We start from the raw sequence: 18,365 nt of genomic DNA, 5'->3' as shown, positions 1-18,365 counted from the left end.
GTCACACAGCTACCTCATTGCGCCTCTTTTTTTCTTTGCGTCATGTGCTGTTTGGGGAGTGTTTTTTGGAAGGGCCATCCTGCGTGACACTGCAGTGCCACTCCTAGATGGGCCAGGTGTTTGTGTCGGCCACTTGGGTCGCTGAGCTTAGTCACACAGCTACCTCATTGCGCCTCTTTTTTTCTTTGCGTCATGTGCTGTTTGGGGAGTGTTTTTTGGAAGGGCCATCATGCGTGACACTGCAGTGCCACTCCTAGATGGGCCAGGTGTTTGTGTCGGCCACTTGGGTCACTGAGCTTAGTCATCCAGCGACCTCGTTGCAAATTTTAGGACTAAAAATAATATTGTGAGGTGTGAGGTGTTAAGAATAGACTGAAAATTAGTGGAAATTATGGTTATTGAGGTTAATAATACTTTGGGATCAAAATGACTCCCAAATTCTATGATTTAAGCTGTTTTTTAGGGTTTTTTGAAAAAAACACCCGAATCCAAAACACACCCGAATCCGACAAAAAAAATTCGGTGAGGTTTAGCCAAAACGCGTTCGAACCCAAAACACGGCCGCGGAACCGAACCCAAAACCAAAACACAAAACCCGAAAAATTTCCGGTGCACATCTCTAGTGGCCATGCCATGTCACTGTGCAGGAGCCAGCACCGCTCACACACTAGTCCCCGGTGCAGCCCCCAACCCCCGGGACACCCGGAGCAACAAAATGTAGATTCAGGCCACCAGGCCACGCCCCTACCTATGAAACCATGCCTCCTTTTTACCATTGCGCTGCTTATCTGCGCGCACTGCATTACAATCTCCCTCGCCACCTCTCTGGGTGTCACCAGTGATAGTGACACCTCTGCCATGCTTGTAGCAGCTGGTCCTAAGATCTACACCTCAAGCCCTGAGTGTTTGCCCTTGTGACTTGTTGATCATCATAGCAAAGCAGATGCTTACAGAAAACTGCAGGGGCTTAGATTGAAAATAAAAAAAATTGATGGGTATAAGGTAGAGAGGAGCGGGTTCGGTTCTCCGAGAACCGAATTCCCCACGAACCCCACGAACTCCTCCTCCGAGGCAGGCTCGGTTGTTCCCGCCTGACTCGGAAAACCTGAACAAGGGAAAATGTCATCATCCCGCTGTCGGATTCTCGCGAGATTCGGATTCCATATAAAGAGCTGCGCGTTGCCGCCATTTTTACTCGTGCATTGAAGAGAGAGCGGAGAGGACGTGGTTATGTTCTCTCAGTGGAAATCTCAATATCAGTGCTCAGTATCAGTGGATACTTATTGCTGCTCAGTAATACTAGTAGTGTGTCTCTCCTGCTCAGTGTCAGTTCTCAGTAGTATCCTCATCAGTGCTCAGTATCACTGCTCATTGTCTTGTGCTGCATTGTTGTGCTCAGCATACTACAGTACATTACTAATAGTCCAGTGCTGCATCTTGCTGCTCAGTGTCAGTTCTAGTATCCTCATCAGTGCTCACTATCACTGCTCATTGCATTGTGGTGTTCTGTATACTACAGTAACATAGTAATATAGTAACATATAGTAACATAGTTTTTGAGGTTGAATAGAGGCAAATTGCCCATCGTGTTCAACCTGTTTTAAGTTGTGATGATTCTACATACTTGCTGAATAATGTTTTATGACTAGTTAGCTACTACAACTCATGTTACCCCCGGATTAACCATGTTGATATTTTAAGTATTATAACCTTGGATAGCTTTTTCATTCAGAAATGTATCCATTCCTTTTTTAAATCCAATTACAGAGTCCGCCATTACCACCTTCCCTGGCAGGGAATTCCACATCCTGATTGCCCTAATAGTGAAGATCATAGTATCTCACCTGGCAGGTAAGTAGGAGTTGGGCCAGAGCTGTGGAGGATTGCTGCTCGGGCACCCCCTGTCAAATGAAGGAGATCCAACTGAGGCAGCACAAGGGAACTCTCGAAAGAAAAACAAGGCTAGAGGAAGATCTGAGACAAAGAAATCTGACTTTTACCAGAGCTGACCAGAGGAAAGCACAAACACAGTCCCCCACTACCACAAATAATGCAGTCGAGTTTCCCACATTTGGGGAAATCACAGGGGTCAGCATACCCAGAATGCAATGAATGAACCTCACCCTGGGAGAACAATCTTCATGACCATGGTATCGCCTATGCAAAATAAGTATGATTTGGGATAGGGCTGGGGAGGGCCGCTGCTCAGGCACATCTCTGTCAAGTAAAGGAGATTCAACTGAGGCAGCACAAGGGAACTCTCATCTGGGGACAACAACTGCAGGGAGAACACATATTTTCAGATGAACATGGGAGGGCAGAAGGCTGCCTAATACTGAAGCACCCCCAAACAACAAACCAAATGCAACAACTAGTACAAGCATTCCTGGGGGAAGTTCTGCAGAAGACGGATTTGCATACGGTGATGTCATCCAAGCAGTGGGCCAAAGTTGGCTGGATCCCTCATCTGCATATGAAAAGAGAAAAGGGGTATGCAGGGCATGGCGGCCTTTTGCGGCGCTTGGATGACCCTTAGTTCGCATTAAACACCCCCACCCTCCTTCGGTGTGGGGCTCATGTTGACAATGCCCCAGCCCCTGAAGCATTCAAGCTGATTTCTTACAGCAGCTTGGCACTGTAACAGCTCCAGAGCTGCTCTGTAAGGCAAGTAAAAGGGTGTGTAGTTTGCATTGTGCATTGGAAGGCACAAAGTAAGCAGACAGGAGGAGAAGTCAGGATAGTGCACAAGGGTATAAAAGGGAGGGGCTCAAGAAAAAAGAAGTGGAAACAGACAGCAAACTAGGCTGGAGAGAGACCTGAGACAAAGAGATCTGAATTATACGAGAGCCGACCAGGGGAAACACAAATTATGCAGTCAAGTTTCCCACATTTGGGGAAATCGCAGGGGCAGCACACCCAGAGTGCAATGGGTGAGCCTTGCCCTGGAAGAAGCACCTTCATGATCATAGTATCTCACCTGGCAGGTAAGTAGGAGTTGGGCTTGAGCTGGGGAGGGTCGCTGCTCGGGCACCCCCCTGTCAAGTGAAGGAGATCCAACTGAGGCAGCACAAGGGAACTCTCGAAAGAAGAACAAGGCTAGAGGAAGATCTGAAACAAAGAAATCTGACTTTTACCAGAGCTGACCAGAGGAAAACACAAACACAGTCCCCCACTACCACAAATAATGCAGTCGAGTTACCCACATTTGGGGAAATCACAGGGGTCAGCATACCCAGAATGCAATGAATGAACCTCACCCTGGGAGAATAATCTTCATGACCATGGTATCTCATATGCAAAATAAGTATGATTTGGGATAGGGCTGGGGAGGGCCGCTGCTCAGGCACATCTCTGTCAAGTAAAGGAGATTCAACTGAGGCAGCACAAGGGAACTCTCATCTGGGGACAACAACTGCAGGGAGAACACATATTTTCAGATGAACATGGGAGGGCAGAAGGCTGCCTAATACTGAAGCACCCCCAAACAACAAACCAAATGCAACAACTAGTGCAAGCATTCCTGTTTGTTTCTGAAGCCAACTTTGACCCACTGCTTGGATGACATCACCATATGCAAATCCATCTGCTGCAGGCCTTCCCCCAGGAATGCTTGCACTCTTTATATGAAATCCGAATCTCGCGAGAATCCGACAGCGGGATGATGACATTTTCCCTTGTTCAGGTTTTCCGAGTCAGGCGGGAACAACCGAGCCTGCCTCGGAGGAGGAGTTCGTGGGGTTCGTGGGGAATTCGGTTCTCGGAGAACCGAACCCGCTCCTCTCTACCTTATACCCATCAATTTTTTTTATTTTCAATCTAAGCCCCTGCAGTTTTCTGTAAGCATCTGCTTTGCTATGATGATCAACAAGTCACAAGGGCAAACACTCAGGGCTTGAGGTGTAGATCTTAGGACCAGCTGCTACAAGCATGGCAGAGGTGTCACTATCACTGGTGACACCCAGAGAGGTGGCGAGGGAGATTGTAATGCAGTGCGCGCAGATAAGCAGCGCAATGGTAAAAAGGAGGCATGGTTTCATAGGTAGGGGCGTGGCCTGGTGGCCTGAATCTACATTTTGTTGCTCCGGGTGTCCCGGAGGTTGGGGGCTGCACCGGGGACTAGTGTGTGAGCGGTGCTGGCTCCTGCACAGTGACATGGCATGGCCACTAGAGATGTGCACCGGAAATTTTTCGGGTTTTGTGTTTTGGTTTTGGGTTCGGTTCCGCGGCCGTGTTTTGGGTTCGAACGCGTTTTGGCTAAACCTCACCGAATTTTTTTTGTCGGATTCGGGTGTGTTTTGGATTCGGGTGTTTTTTTCAAAAAACCCTAAAAAACAGCTAAAATCATAGAATTTGGGAGTCATTTTGATCCCAAAGTATTATTAACCTCAATAACCATAATTTCCACTAATTTTCAGTCTATTCTTAACACCTCACACCTCACAATATTATTTTTAGTCCTAAAATTTGCACCGAGGTCGCTGGATGACTAAGCTCAGTGACCCAAGTGGCCGACACAAACACCTGGCCCATCTAGGAGTGGCACTGCAGTGTCACGCATGATGGCCCTTCCAAAAAACACTCCCCAAACAGCACATGACGCAAAGAAAAAAAGAGGCGCAATGAGGTAGCTGTGTGACTAAGCTCAGCGACCCAAGTGGCCGACACAAACACCTGGCCCATCTAGGAGTGGCACTGCAGTGTCACGCAGGATGGCCCTTCCAAAAAACACTCCCCAAACAGCACATGACGCAAAGAAAAAAAGAGGCGCAATGAGGTAGCTGTGTGACTAAGCTCAGCGACCCAAGTGGCCGACACAAACACCTGGCCCATCTAGGAGTGGCACTGCAGTGTCACGCAGGATGGCCCTTCCAAAAACACTCCCCAAACAGCACATGACGCAAAGAAAAAAAGAGGCGCAATGAGGTAGCTGTGTGACTAAGCTCAGCGACCCAAGTGGCCGACACAAACACCTGGCCCATCTAGGAGTGGCACTGCAGTGTCACGCAGGATGGCCCTTCCAAAAAACACTCCCCAAACAGCACATGACGCAAAGAAAAAAAGTGGCGCAATGAGGTAGCTGTGTGACTAAGCTCAGCGACCCAAGTGGACGACACAAACACCTGGCCCATCTAGGAGTGTCACTGCAGTGTCACGCAGGATGGCCCTTCCAAAAAACACTCCCCAAACAGCACATGACGCAAAGAAAAAAAGAGGCGCAATGAGGTAGCTGTGTGACTAAGCTCAGCGACCCAAGTGGCCGACACAAACACCTGGCCCATCTAGGAGTGGCACTGCAGTGTCACGCAGGATGGCCCTTCCAAAAAACACTCCCCAAACAGCACATGACGCAAAGAAAAATAAAAGAAAAAAAGAGGTGCAAGGTGGAATTGCCTTGGGCCCTCCCACCCACCCTTATGTTGTATAAACAGGACATGCACACTTTAACCAACCCATCATTTCAGTGACAGGGTCTGCCACACGACTGTGACTGAAATGACGGGTTGGTTTGGACCCCCACCAAAAAAGAAGCAATAAATCTCTCCTTGCACAAACTGGCTCTATAGAGGCAAGATGTCCACCTCATCATCATCCTCCGATTCATCACCGTGTACATCCCCCTCCTCACAGATTATCAATTCGTCCCCACTGGAATCCACCATCTCAGCTCCCTGTATACTTTGTGGAGGCAATTGCTGCTGGTCAATGTCTCCACGGAGCAATTGATTATAATTCATTTTAATGAACATCATCTTCTCCACATTTTCTGGAAGTAACCTCGTACGCCGATTGCTGACAAGGTGAGCGGCGGCACTAAACACTCTTTCGGAGTACACACTTGTGGGAGGGCAACTTAGGTAGAATAAAGCCAGTTTGTGCAAGGGCCTCCAAATTGCCTCTTTTTCCTGCCTCTTTTTCCTGCCAGTATACGTAGGTCTGACGTGCCTACTTGGATGCGGTCACTCATATAATCCTCCACCATTCTTTCAATGGTGAGAGAATCATATGCAGTGACAGTAGACGACATGTCCGTAATCGTTGGCAGGTCCTTCAGTCCGGACCAGATGTCAGCATCAGCAGTCGCTCCAGACTGCCCTGCATCACCGCCAGCGGGTGGGCTCGGAATTCTGAGCCTTTTCCTCGCACCCCCAATTGCGGGAGACTGTGAAGGAGGAGCTGTTGACCGATCAAGTTCCGCTTGACTTGATAATTTTCTCACCAGCAGGTCTTTGAACCCCTGCAGACTTGTGTCTGCCGGAAAGAGAGATACAACGTAGGTTTTAAATCTAGGATCGAGCACGGTGGCCAAAATGTAGTGCTCTGATTTCAACAGATTGACCACCCGTGAATCCTGGTTAAGCGAATGAAGGGCTCCATCCACAAGTCCCACATGCCTAGCGGAATCGCTCTGTCTTAGCTCCTCCTTCAATGTCTCCAGCTTCTTCTGCAAAAGCCTGATGACGGGAATGACCTGACTCAGGCTGGCAGTGTCTGAACTGACTTCACGTGTGGCAAGTTCAAAAGGTTGCAGAACCTTGCACAACGTTGAAATCATTCTCCACTGCGCTTGAGACAGGTGCATTCCACCTCCTATATCGTGGTCAGATGTATAGGCTTGAATGGCCTTTTGCTGCTCCTCCATCCTCTGAAGCATATAGAGGGTTGAATTCCACCTCGTTTCCACTTCTTGCTTCAGATGATGGCAGGGCAGGTTCAGGCGTTTTTGGTGTTGCTCCAGTCTTCTGTACGTGGTGCCTGTACGCCGAAAGTGTCCCGCAATTCTTGTGGCCACCGACAGCATCTCTTGCACGCCCCTGTCGTTTTTTAAATAATTCTGCACCACCAAATTCAAGGTATGTGCAAAACATGGGACGTGCTGGAATTTGCCCAGATATAATGCACGCACAATATTGCTGGCGTTGTCCGATGCCACAAATCCACAGGAGAGTCCAATTGGGGTAAGCCATTCTGTGATGATCTTCCTCAGTTGCCGTAAGAGGTTTTCATCTGTGTGCGTATTCTGGAAAGCGGTGATACAAAGCGTAGCCTGCCTAGGAAAGAGTTGGCGTTTGCGAGATGCTGCTACTGGTGCCGCCGCTGCTGTTCTTGCGGCGGGAGTCAATACATCTACCCAGTGGGCTGTCACAGTCATATAGTCCTGAGTCTGCCCTGCTCCACTTGTCCACATGTCCGTGGTTAAGTGGACATTGGGTACAACTGCATTTTTTAGGACACTGGTGAGTCTTTTTCTGAGGTCTGTGTACATTTTCGGTATCGCCTGCCTAGAGAAATGGAACCTAGATAGTATTTGGTACCGGGGACACAGTACCTCAATCAAGTCTATAGTTGGCTCTGAAGTAATGATGGATACCGGAACCACGTTTCTCACTGCCCAGGATGCCAAGGCCTCAGTTATCCGCTTTGCAGCAGGATGACTGCTGTAATATTTCATCTTCCTCGCAAAGGACTGTTGGACAGTCAATTGCTTGGTGGAAGTAGTAAAAGTGGTCTTACGACTTCCCCTCTGGGATGACCATCGACTCCCAGCAGCAACAACAGCAGCGCCAGCAGCAGTAGGCGTTACACTCAAGGATGCATCGGAGGAATCCCAGGCAGGAGAGAACTCGTCAGAATTGCCAGTGACATGGCCTGCAGGACTATTGGCATTCCTGGGGAAGGAGGAAATTGACACTGAGGGAGTTGGTGGGGTGGTTTGCGTGAGCTTGGTTACAAGAGGAAGGGATTTACTGGTCAGTGGACTGCTTCCGCTGTCGCCCAAAGTTTTTGAACTTGTCACTGACTTATGATGAATGCGCTGCAGGTGACGTATAAGGGAGGATGTTCCGAGGTGGTTAACGTCCTTACCCCTACTTATTACAGCTTGACAAAGGCAACACACGGCTTGACACCTGTTGTCCGCATTTCTGTTGAAATACTTCCACACCGAAGAGCTGATTTTTTTGGTATTTTCACCAGGCATGTCAATGGCCATATTCCTCCCACGGACAACAGGTGTCTCGCCGGGTGCCTGACTTAAACAAACCACCTCACCATCAGAATCCTCCTTGTCAATTTCCTCCCCAGCGCCAGCAACACCCATATTCTCCTCATCCTGGTGTACTTCAACACTGACATCTTCAATCTGACTATCAGGAACTGGACTGCGGGTGCTCCTTCCAGCACTTGCAGGGGGCGTGCAAATGGTGGAAGGTGCATGCTCTTCACGTCCAGTGTTGGGAAGGTCAGGCATCGCAACCGACACAATTGGACTCTCCTTGTGGATTTGTGATTTTGAAGAACGCACAGTTCTTTGCTGTGCTTTTGCCAGCTTAAGTCTTTTCATTTTTCTAGCGAGAGGCTGAGTGCTTCCATCCTCATGTGAAGCTGAACCACTAGCCATGAAGATAGGCCAGGGCCTCAGCCGTTCCTTGCCACTCCGTGTGGTAAATGGCATATTGGCAAGTTTACGCTTCTCCTCCGACGATTTTTATTTAGATTTTTGAGTCATTTTTTTACTGATCTTTTGTGTTTTGGATTTTACATGCTCTGTACTATGACATTGGGCATCGGCCTTGGCAGACGACGTTGATGGAATTTCATCGTCTCGGCCATGACTAGTGGCAGCAGCTTCAGCACGAGGTGGAAGTGGATCTTGATCTTTCCCTATTTTTGGAACCTCAACATTTTTGTTCTCCATATTTTAATAGGCACAACTAAAAGGCACCTCAGGTAAACAATGGAGATGGATGGATACTAGTATACTTATGGATGACGAGTGACTGACGACACAGAGGTAGCTACAGCCGTGGACTACCGTACTGCGTCTGCTAGTATAGAGATGATAATTAATGATATAAAAAAAAAAATATATATAACTACTGTAGGTATATATAATATAATGACGGACCTGGTGGACACTGTCAGCAGACTGCTAAACTACTAGTATGAAGAAGATAGAAAAAAACTTCCACCTCAGGTAGGTAGGTATACAATTATGGACGAGCACTGACGACACAGAGATAGCCACAGCCGTGGCCTACCGTACTGCGTCTGCTAGTATAGAGATGATAATTAATGATATAAAAAAAAATAGATATAACTACTGTAGGTATATATAATATAATGACGGACCTGGTGGACACTGTCAGCAGACTGCTAAACTACTAGTATGAAGAAGATAGAAAAAAAAACCACCACAGTTAGGTATACAATTATGGACGAGTGACGACACAGAGGTAGGTACAGCCGTGGACTACCGTACTGCGTCTGCTAGTATAGATAATATACTAAATATATTACTACTGTAGGTATATAATATAATGACGGACCTGGTGGACACTGTCAGCAGACTCCTAAACTACTAGTATGAAGAAGATAGAAAAAAAAACCCCACCACAGGTAGGTATACAATTATGGACGAGCACTGACGACACAGAGGTAGGTACAGCCGTGGACTACCGTACTGCATCTGCTAGTATAGATAATATAATAAATATATTACTACTGTAGGTATATAATATAATGACGGACCTGGTGGACACTGTCAGCAGACTGCTAAACTACTAGTATGAAGAAGATAAAAAAAAAACCCCACCACAGGTAGGTAGGTATACAATTATGGACGAGCACTGACGACACAGAGATAGCCACAGCCGTGGACTACCGTACTGCGTCTGCTAGTATAGATAATATAATAAATATATTACTACTGTAGGTATATAATATAATGATGGACCTGGTGGACACTGTCAGTAGACTCCTAAACTACTAGTATGAAGAAGATAGAAAAAAAAAACCCACCACAGGTAGGTAGGTATACAATTATGGACGAGCACTGACGACACAGAGATAGCCACAGCCGTGGACTACCGTACTGCGTCTGCTAATATAGAGATGATAAAGATGAAAAAAAATATATAACACTACTGCAGGTAAATATTTATATAATATATGTATGACGGACCTGCTGGACACTGTCAGCAGAATGCATTTATAGAATAAAAAAAAAACACCACAGGAGTGTTTAACTTTTTCAGGCAGACAATATACTGGTGGTCACACTGGCAGCAAAAGTGTGCACTGTACTCCTGCTATAACTGCTCCCCAGTCTCCCCCACAATTAAGCTGTGTGAGCAGTGAGCACTCAGCACAGTCAGATATACATAGATGATATATCATGCAGCACACTGAGGCTGAGCACAGATATGGTATGTGTATCGTTTTTTTTCAGGCAGAGAACGGATTATAAATAATAAAACTGGTGGTCACTATCAGCAAAACTCTGCACTACTGAGTACTCCTGACAAGTTCAACTGCTCCCCAAATTAGTAGTAAATCAAATGTCACTCGTCTCTATCTTCTAATCTAAACGGAGAGGACGCCAGCCACGTCCTCTCCCTATCAATCTCAATGCACGTGTGAAAATGGCGGCGACGCGCGGCTCCTTATATAGAATCCAAGTCTCGTGAGAATCCGACAGCGGGATGATGACGTTCGGGCGCGCTCGGGTTAACCGAGCAAGGCGAGAGGATCCGAGTCTGCTCGGACCCGAGCAAAAAAGGGTGAAGTTCGGGCGGGTTCGGATTCCGAGGAACCGAACCCGCTCATCTCTTATGGCCACCCAGCATGACGCCTCCCTTCTTGACCATGCTGTAATTGCAGTCGCACTGCAGTTCAGCGTGATCATAAAAAATGGTGTAGCCTCCTGCTGGTGCAGACTGTATGTGCGCGCAGGAAGCCGCCACCATTTTTGTGATCACAGCGGCTGAATGTGATGTCATACAGCTGCTGTGACCACGCCCCCTGTGTCTCCTCCATTGCAGACCCCATTTTGAAGCCTTGCCCCCGCACCGCTCCATCCCTGACTTGGAAATGGAGTGTTGCTGACCCCCCTCTCCCCCCCTGCCCCGATTGACAGGCAGAGGCGATCGCATTCTCTGCGGGGTGCCGCAGAAAATGCAGGCACATGCGTATGCTCTTAGCAATTTTTGCAGTTGGATCACTTATTGTGATTGCAATCCAACCTGAATCAGGCCCTATTACCTATCACAATGCGCTGCGGGCAGTACAAAATTGGTTTAATATAGGAGAAAAACCCCCAGACCTGTGCTCCTTAACTGTACCTGGTGGCTAGTGGAGCGGCTGCCCAGTAATCAGTGTCCACGCCAGTGCGCACACGGTCCACCCCCTACGGCCACGCTCCCCTTCATCAGCGGCCTCGTGATCCGGAAGGGCGGTGTGTGTGTGACTGACCTTAGGAAGAAACCGGAGCCTCCGCTGCAGTGACCCAGCAACCAGGGCACGGGAGTATACAGCGCCGCTGGGAGTGATGAAGCTGCAGTAAAGATGTCTATTAGACCTAGCCTGCTGCAGCCCTTGTAGATTCTCATAAAACAAGTTCTTCTTTTCTTGTCAAAATGAATAGCTAAGAATTGGCTTCCTGAGGCAGGCCCCTGTTAAGTGGCCTGCTACTGAAGGCACCAACTACAAACTGAGCTCCCTGTTCATGGAAGCGGGGTTATAGAGGAGGATGCGCTGAGCATCTTGGGAACAGTCAAAAGCTTTGAGTCGGTTGGTGCCTCAGATCAAGATCCTACTCTACACCCCAATGTGAATCCTTGTGGAGTCCTGTGTACCCCACAGAAGAAATTAATGTGTCACACCCATTGGCAGCAACCTTAGAATAGCTGCTGATGGGCACAATTGAGAAAGGAAGGGGGGGGGGGACATTTGAATCCAGCACATAGATGCAATTCAAATATGTAATTTGTACCTTCCTATTTTAAAATATAATGGATGAACTTCACCCTGTGAGAACAATCTTCATGATCAAGAGATCTCATATGCAAAATAAGTATGAGTTGGGATAGGGCTGGGGAGGGTGGCTGCTCGGGCAGCCCCTCCCCCATCAAGTTAAGGAGATTCAACTGAGGAAGCACAAGGGAACTCTCGTCTGGGGACAACAACTGCAGGGAGACCACATCTTTTCAGATGAACATGGGAGGGCGGAAGGCTGCCTAATACTGAAGCACCATCAAATATCAAACCATATGCAACAACTAGTACAAGCATTCCTGGGGGAAGGTCTGCAGCAGACGGATTTGCATACGGTGATGTCATCCAAGCAGTGGGCCAAAGTTGGCTGGAACCCTCATCTGCATATGAAAAGAGAAAAGGGGCATGCAGGGCATGGCGGCCTTTTGCGGTGCTTGGATGACCCCTAGTTCGCATTAAACACCCCCACCCTCCTTTGGTGTGGGGCTCATGTTGGCTATGCCCCAGCCCCTGAAGCATTCAAGCTGATTTCTTGCAGCAGCTGGGCACTGTAACAGCTCCAGAGCTGCTCTGTAAGGCAACTAAAAGGGTGTGGGCCCTGCAGCACTACCTGTAGTTCGCATTGTGCGTTGGAAGGCACAAAGTAAGCAGACGGGAGAAGTCAGGATAGTGCGCAAGGGCATAGAAGGGAGTGGCTCCAGAAAAGAGAAGTGGAAACAGACAGCAAACTAGGCTGGAGAGAGACCTGAGACAAAGAGATCTGAATTATACGAGAGCCGACCAGGGAAAACACAAATTATGCAATCAAGTTTCCCACATTTGGGGAAATCACAGGAGCAGCACACCCAGAGTGCAATGGGTGAGCCTTGCCCTGGGAGAAGCACCTTCATGATCATAGTATCTCACCTGGCAGGTAAGTAGGAGTTGGGCTAGAGCTGGGGAGGGTCACTGCTCGGGCACCCCCCTGTCAAGTGAAGGAGATCCAACTGAGGCAGCACAAGGGAACTCTCGAAAGAAGAACAAGGCTAGAGGAATATATGAGACAAAGAAATCTGACTTTTACCAGAGCTGACCAGAGGAAAACACAAACACAGTCCCCCACTACCACAAAAAATGCAGGCGAGTTTCCCACATTTGGGGAAATCACAGGGGTCAGCATACCCAGAATGCAATGAATGAACCTCACCCTGGGTGAACAATCTTCATGACCATGGTGTCTCCTATGCAAAATAAGTATGATTTGGGATAGGGCTGGGAGGGCCGCTGCTCAGGCACATCTCTGTCAAGTAAAGGAGATTCAACTGAGGCAGCACAAGGGAACTCTCATCTGGGGACAACAACTGCAGGGAGAACACATATTTTCAGATGAACATGGGAGGGCAGAAGGCTGCCTAATACTGAAGCACCCCCAAACAACAAACCAAATGCAACAACTAGTGCAAGCATTCCTGGGGCAAGGCCTGCAGCAGATGGATTTGCATATGGTGATGTCATCCAAGCAGTGGGTCAAAGTTGGCTTCAACCCTCATCTGCATATGAAAAGAGAAAAGGGGCGTGCAGGGCATGGCGGCCTTTTGCGGTGCTTGGATTACCCCTAGTTCGCATTAAACACCCCCACCCACCTTTGGTGTGGGGCTCATGTTGGCCATGCCCCATCCCCTGAAGCATTCAAGCTGATTTCTTGCAGCAGCTGGGCACTGTAACAGCTCCAGAGCTGCTCTTTAAGGCAAGTAAAAGATTGTGTGGGCCCTGCAGCACTACCTGTAGTTTGCATTGTGCATTGGAAGGCACAAAGTAAGCAGACGGGAGGAGAAGTCAGGATAGTGCACAAGGGTATAGAAGGGAGGGGCTCAAGATAAAAGAAGTGGAAACAGACAGCAAACTAGGCTGGAGAAAGACCTGAGACAAAGAGATCTGAATTATACGAGAGCCGACCAGAGGAAACACAAATTATGCAGTCAAGTGTCCCACATTTGGGGAAATCGTAGGAGCAGCACACCCAGAGTGCAATGGGTGAGCCTTGCCCTGGGAGAAGCACCTTCCTGATCATAGTATCTCACCTGGCAGGTAAGTAGGAGTTGGGCTAGAGCTGGGGAGGGTCGCTGCTCGGGCACCCCCCTGTCAAGTGAAGGAGATCCACCTGAGGCAGCACAAGGGAACTCTCGAAAGAAGAACAAGGCTAGAGGAAAATCTGAGACAAAGAAATCTGAGTTTTAACAGAGCTGACCAGAGGAAAGCACAAACACAGTCCCCCACTACCACAAATAATGCAGTCGAGTTTCCCACATTTGGGTAAATCACAGGGGTCAGCATACCCAAAATGCAATGAATGAACCTCACCCTGGGAGAACAATCTTCATGACCATGGTATCTCCTATGCAAAATAAGTATGATTTGGGATAGGGCTGGGGAGGGCCGCTGCTCATGCACATCTCTGTCAAGTAAAGGAGATTCAACTGAGGCAGCACAAGGGAACTCTCATCTGGGGACAACAACTGCAGGGAGAACACATATTTTCAGATGAACATGGGAGGGCAGAAGGCTGCCTAATACTGAAGCACCCCCAAACAACAAACCAAATGCAACAACTAGTGCAAGCATTCCTGGGGGAAGTTCTGCAGAAGACGGATTTGCATACGGTGATGTCATCCAAGCAGTGGGCCAAAGTTGGCTGGAACCCTCATCTGCATATGAAAAGAGAAAAGGGGTATGCAGGGCATGGCGGCCTTTTGCGGCGCTTGGATGACCCTTAGTTCGCATTAAACACCCCCACCCTCCTTCGGTGTGGGGCTCATGTTGGCCATGCCCCATCCCCTGAAGCATTCAAGCTGATTTCTTGCAGCAGCTTGGCACTGTATCAGCTCCAGAGCTGCTCTGTAAGGCAAGTAAAAGGGTGTGGGCCCTGCAGCACTACCTGTAGTTTGCATTGTGCATTGGAAGGCACAAAGTAAGCAGACAGGAGGAGAAGTCAGGATAGTGCACAAGGGTATAAAAGCGAGTTTCCCACATTTGGGAAAATCACAGGGGTCAGCATACCCAGAATGCAATGAATGAACCTCACCCTGGGAGAACAATCTTCATGACCATGGTATCTCCTATGCAAAATAAGTATGATTTGGGATAGGGCTGGGGAGGGCCGCTGCTCAGGCACATCTCTGTCAAGTAAAGGAGATTCAACTGAGGCAGCACAAGGGAACTCTCATCTGGGGACAACAACTGCAGGGAGAACACATATTTTCAGATAAAAATCTTGGTCATGCTCTGGTTTCTCTTCAGAACGAACAAATCTTTCGCCTTTTATTAAAGATTTCCGTGGAGAGGAGCAAAACCGAGTTTTATCTCAATTTTTGCATGCCCCATCTTTTTGGGGTTTCTTTTATCGGTTTAAAGATAGAATGAGTGTGCTTTAATGTAAGCTCATTTGCATAGAAATGACAGTAAATGTTTGTTTCTTTTCAAACAGAACTTTCTTGACCATGCTACTTGCTTGAAAGATCTGGGAGCACATGGAATACAGTACAAACCATGCTTATAGCAAGGAGAAGCCAGGTGAGAAATCTGCTTACTTTCAAGTTGGGCGCTCACTTTGATCTGAATGAGGACTGCTGGCACAGCATTTAGGCGACAGGTGGAATCTTGGTCATGCTCTGGTTTCTCTTCAGAACGAACAAATCTTTCGCCTTTTATTAAAGATTTCTGTGGAGAGGAGCAAAACTGAGTTTTATCTCAATTTTTGCATGCCCCATATTATTGGGGTTTCTTTTATCAGTTTCTTGTTAGCTTTAATGTAAGTTTATTTGCATAACAATGACTATAAATGTCTGTTTCTTTTCAAGCAGAACTTTCTTGACCATTCTAATTGCTTGAAAGATCTGGGAGCACATGGAAAAGAGTACAAACCATGCTTATAGCAAGGGGAAGCCTGGTGAGAAATCTGCTTTCTTTCTTTCAAATTGGGTGCTCACTTTGCGCTGAATGAGGACTGCTGGCATGGCACTCAGGCGACAGGTGGAATCTTAGTCATACTCTGGTTTCTCTTCAAAACGAACAGATCTTTCGCCTTTTACTAAAGATTTCCGTGGAGAGGAGCAAAACTGAGTTTTATCTCAATTTTTGCATGCTCCGTCTTATTGGGGTTTCTTTTATCGGTTTAAAGATAGAACGAGTGTGCTTTAATGTAAGCTCATTTGCATAGAAATGACAGTAAATGTTTGTTTCTTTTCAAACAGAACTTTCTTGACTATACTAAATGCTTGAAAGATCTGGGAGCACATGGAAAAGAGTACAAACCATGTTTATAGCAAGGGGAAGCCTGGTGAGAAATCTGCTTTCTTTCTTTCAAATTGGGTGCTCACTTTGAGCTGAATGAGGACTGCTGGCATGGCACTCAGGCGGCAGGTGGAATCTTGGTCATGTTCTGGTTTCTCTTCAGAACGAACAAATCTTTCGCCTTTTACTAAAGATTTCCGTGGAGAGGAGCAAAACTGAGTTTTATCTCAATTTTTGCATGCCCCATCTTATTGGGATTTTATTTTATCGGTTTAAAGATAGAACGAGTGTGCTTTAATGTAAGCTCATTTGCATAGAAATGACAGTAAATGTTTGTTTCTTTTCAAACAGAACTTTCTTGACCACACTAATTGCTTGAAAGATCTGGGAGCACATGGAAAAGAGTACAAACCATGTTTATAGCAAGGGGAAGCCTGGTGAGAAATCTGCTTTCTTTCTTTCAAATTGGGTGCTCACTTTGAGCTGAATGAGGATTGCTGGCATGGCACTCAGGCGACAGGTGGAATCTTGGTCATGCTCTGGTTTCTCTTCAAAACGAACAGATCTTTCGCCTTTTACTAAAGATTTCCGTGGAGAGGAGCAAAACTGAGTTTTATCTCAATTTTTGCATGCTCCGTCTTATTGGGGTTTCTTTTATCGGTTTAAAGATAGAACGAGTGTGCTTTAATGTAAGCTCATTTGCATAGAAATGACAGTAAATGTTTGTTTCTTTTCAAACAGAACTTTCTTGACTATACTAATTGCTTGAAAGATCTGGGAGCACATGGAAAAGAGTACAAACCATGTTTATAGCAAGGGGAAGCCTGGTGAGAAATCTGCTTTCTTTCTTTCAAATTGGGTGCTCACTTTGAGCTGAATGAGGACTGCTGGCATGGCACTCAGGCGACAGGTGGAATCTTGGTCATGTTCTGGTTTCTCTTCAGAACGAACAAATCTTTCGCCTTTTACTAAAGATTTCCGTGGAGAGGAGCAAAACTGAGTTTTATCTCAATTTTTGCATGCCCCATCTTATTGGGGTTTTATTTTATTGGTTTAAAGATAGAACGAGTGTGCTTTAATGTAAGCTCATTTGCATAGAAATGACAGTAAATGTTTGTTTCTTTTCAAACAGAACTTTCTTGACCACACTAATTGCTTGAAAGATCTGGGAGCACATGGAAAAGAGTACAAACCATGTTTATAGCAAGGGGAAGCCTGGTGAGAAATCTGCTTTCTTTCATTCAAATTGGGTGCTCACTTTCAGCTGAATGAGAACTGCTGGCATGGCACTCAGGCGACAGGTGGAATCTTGGTCATGCTCTGGTTTCTCTTCAGAACTAACAAATATTTCGCCTTTTATTAAAGATTTCCGTGGAGAGGAGCAAAACTGAGTTTTATCTCAATTTTTGCATGCCCCATATTATTGGGGTTTCTTTTATCAGTTTAAAGACAGAACGAGTGTGCTTTCTTGTTAGCTTTAATGTAAGTTTATTTGCATAACAATGACAGTAAATGTTGTTTCTTTTCAAACAGAACTTTCTTGACCATGCTACTTGCTTAAAGGTCTGGGAGCACATGGAAAACAGTACAAACCATGCAGTATCACAAGAGCCTTTATTTGATCTTTCATGAAGATAGAGCAGAATTGAGGACACGTCAACAATTTCTGCCGAAGGTGGTTCATCTTTCCACATGGTGCCTTTGGCCACTGACACCTTCGTTGAGTCAAAGTCTCTGGCTGTGGTCAGAACTTTGAAAATGTATGTCACCAGAACGGTTCAGATTAGGAAAACAGAGGCTCTGTTTGTCCTGTATGCTCCCAACAGGATTTGGTGTCCTGCTTCCATACAGACCATTATGCGCTGGATCTGTGGTAAGATTCAGCATGCTCGTTCCACGGCAGGATTGCCGTTACTGAAGTAGGTGAAGACCCATTCTACTAGAAAGGTGGGTTCATCCTTGGCAGCTGGTCGGGGAGTCTCGGCATTGCAACTTTGCCGAGCAGCTATTTAGTAAACACTTTTGCTAAGTTTTACAAGTTTGATACCTTGGCTGATGATAACCTTAAGTTGGGTCATTCGGTGCTGCAGAGTCGTACGCACTCTCCCACCCGTTCAAGAGCTTTGGTATAACCCCATGGTTCTTAATGTGACCCCAGCATCCTCTAGGTCGTATGAGAAAATAGGATTTTAATACCTACCGGTAAATCCTTTTCTCTTAGTCTGTAGAGGATGCTGGGCACCCGTCCCAGTCCATACTGTGTCTGCAGTTATTACTTGTGGTTATACACATGTTGTGTTATGGTTCTGGTCAGCTTTTTGCTG

The 18,365-nt window shown here is 46.8% G+C and overlaps 14 non-coding genes and 1 pseudogene across 14 annotated transcripts; 7 read left to right on the top strand and 8 right to left on the bottom strand.

Annotated features, from left to right (window-relative positions):
- Positions 1 to 2,010: 2,010 nt before the first annotated feature.
- Positions 2,011 to 2,174, bottom strand: LOC135044918 (U1 spliceosomal RNA). Its single transcript, XR_010237454.1, has one exon. It is a non-coding gene; the product is annotated as a U1 spliceosomal RNA (small nuclear RNA).
- Positions 2,175 to 2,829: 655 nt separating this feature from the next.
- LOC135044364 (U1 spliceosomal RNA) lies at positions 2,830 to 2,992 on the bottom strand. The gene has a single exon (XR_010236969.1). It is a non-coding gene; the product is annotated as a U1 spliceosomal RNA (small nuclear RNA).
- Positions 2,993 to 3,144: 152 nt separating this feature from the next.
- On the bottom strand, positions 3,145 to 3,308 carry LOC135045103 (U1 spliceosomal RNA). Its single transcript, XR_010237636.1, has one exon. It is a non-coding gene; the product is annotated as a U1 spliceosomal RNA (small nuclear RNA).
- Positions 3,309 to 12,530: 9,222 nt separating this feature from the next.
- On the bottom strand, positions 12,531 to 12,693 carry LOC135044432 (U1 spliceosomal RNA). Its single transcript, XR_010237030.1, has one exon. It is a non-coding gene; the product is annotated as a U1 spliceosomal RNA (small nuclear RNA).
- Positions 12,694 to 12,845: 152 nt separating this feature from the next.
- On the bottom strand, positions 12,846 to 13,009 carry LOC135045079 (U1 spliceosomal RNA). The gene has a single exon (XR_010237612.1). It is a non-coding gene; the product is annotated as a U1 spliceosomal RNA (small nuclear RNA).
- Positions 13,010 to 13,684: 675 nt separating this feature from the next.
- LOC135045243 (U1 spliceosomal RNA) lies at positions 13,685 to 13,847 on the bottom strand. The gene has a single exon (XR_010237770.1). It is a non-coding gene; the product is annotated as a U1 spliceosomal RNA (small nuclear RNA).
- A 152-nt stretch (positions 13,848 to 13,999) lies between these two features.
- Positions 14,000 to 14,163, bottom strand: LOC135044975 (U1 spliceosomal RNA). The gene has a single exon (XR_010237511.1). It is a non-coding gene; the product is annotated as a U1 spliceosomal RNA (small nuclear RNA).
- Positions 14,164 to 14,756: 593 nt separating this feature from the next.
- On the bottom strand, positions 14,757 to 14,884 carry LOC135044596 (U1 spliceosomal RNA; annotated as a pseudogene).
- A 144-nt stretch (positions 14,885 to 15,028) lies between these two features.
- Positions 15,029 to 15,144, top strand: LOC135044710 (U5 spliceosomal RNA). The gene has a single exon (XR_010237251.1). It is a non-coding gene; the product is annotated as a U5 spliceosomal RNA (small nuclear RNA).
- A 270-nt stretch (positions 15,145 to 15,414) lies between these two features.
- On the top strand, positions 15,415 to 15,530 carry LOC135044751 (U5 spliceosomal RNA). The gene has a single exon (XR_010237291.1). It is a non-coding gene; the product is annotated as a U5 spliceosomal RNA (small nuclear RNA).
- Positions 15,531 to 15,794: 264 nt separating this feature from the next.
- On the top strand, positions 15,795 to 15,910 carry LOC135044676 (U5 spliceosomal RNA). Its single transcript, XR_010237217.1, has one exon. It is a non-coding gene; the product is annotated as a U5 spliceosomal RNA (small nuclear RNA).
- A 274-nt stretch (positions 15,911 to 16,184) lies between these two features.
- On the top strand, positions 16,185 to 16,300 carry LOC135044688 (U5 spliceosomal RNA). The gene has a single exon (XR_010237229.1). It is a non-coding gene; the product is annotated as a U5 spliceosomal RNA (small nuclear RNA).
- Positions 16,301 to 16,575: 275 nt separating this feature from the next.
- On the top strand, positions 16,576 to 16,691 carry LOC135044719 (U5 spliceosomal RNA). Its single transcript, XR_010237260.1, has one exon. It is a non-coding gene; the product is annotated as a U5 spliceosomal RNA (small nuclear RNA).
- Positions 16,692 to 16,965: 274 nt separating this feature from the next.
- LOC135044654 (U5 spliceosomal RNA) lies at positions 16,966 to 17,081 on the top strand. The gene has a single exon (XR_010237195.1). It is a non-coding gene; the product is annotated as a U5 spliceosomal RNA (small nuclear RNA).
- Positions 17,082 to 17,356: 275 nt separating this feature from the next.
- Positions 17,357 to 17,472, top strand: LOC135044788 (U5 spliceosomal RNA). The gene has a single exon (XR_010237327.1). It is a non-coding gene; the product is annotated as a U5 spliceosomal RNA (small nuclear RNA).
- The last annotated feature ends 893 nt before the right edge of the window (positions 17,473 to 18,365 follow it).

Source organism: Pseudophryne corroboree, unplaced genomic scaffold (genome assembly GCF_028390025.1).
Source record: "Pseudophryne corroboree isolate aPseCor3 unplaced genomic scaffold, aPseCor3.hap2 scaffold_90, whole genome shotgun sequence".
Lineage (NCBI taxonomy): Eukaryota > Metazoa > Chordata > Amphibia > Anura > Myobatrachidae > Pseudophryne > Pseudophryne corroboree.
This window is presented reverse-complemented; position numbering and strand designations above follow the sequence as displayed.